The following is a 397-nucleotide window of genomic DNA, read 5'->3' on the forward strand; positions in this document are numbered from 1 at the left end:
GAGAATCCAACTAAACAAAATAAAAAAACAATTAGATTTACAAATATTTAATTACCATTTTATTCAATTTTGATTAATTTCAAATTGTAATAATGTATCTTTTTGAAGTTACAAAAAAATAATGTTCTTTCTTTATTACACTAGCATTATATATAGATTCTATATACACAAATAAATATAATATAACAACATAAGCTTGCTTTCCCCAATTCATATAAAAACTTTTTAAGTTATCCACCAAAGCAAATTAATTAAATCAATCAAATTGTTAGAATACAGTAAATTGATATATAATTTTATTTTAAGCTAAATTATTTAAAAAGCGTATTTTCATTAAAAAAACAAAATAATAAATAACTAAAACTGATTTGATGATAATTTTTATGACATATATATA

The sequence above is a fragment of the Brassica oleracea genome, chromosome C4 (assembly GCF_000695525.1).
Source record: "Brassica oleracea var. oleracea cultivar TO1000 chromosome C4, BOL, whole genome shotgun sequence".
Taxonomy (NCBI): Eukaryota; Viridiplantae; Streptophyta; class Magnoliopsida; order Brassicales; family Brassicaceae; genus Brassica; species Brassica oleracea.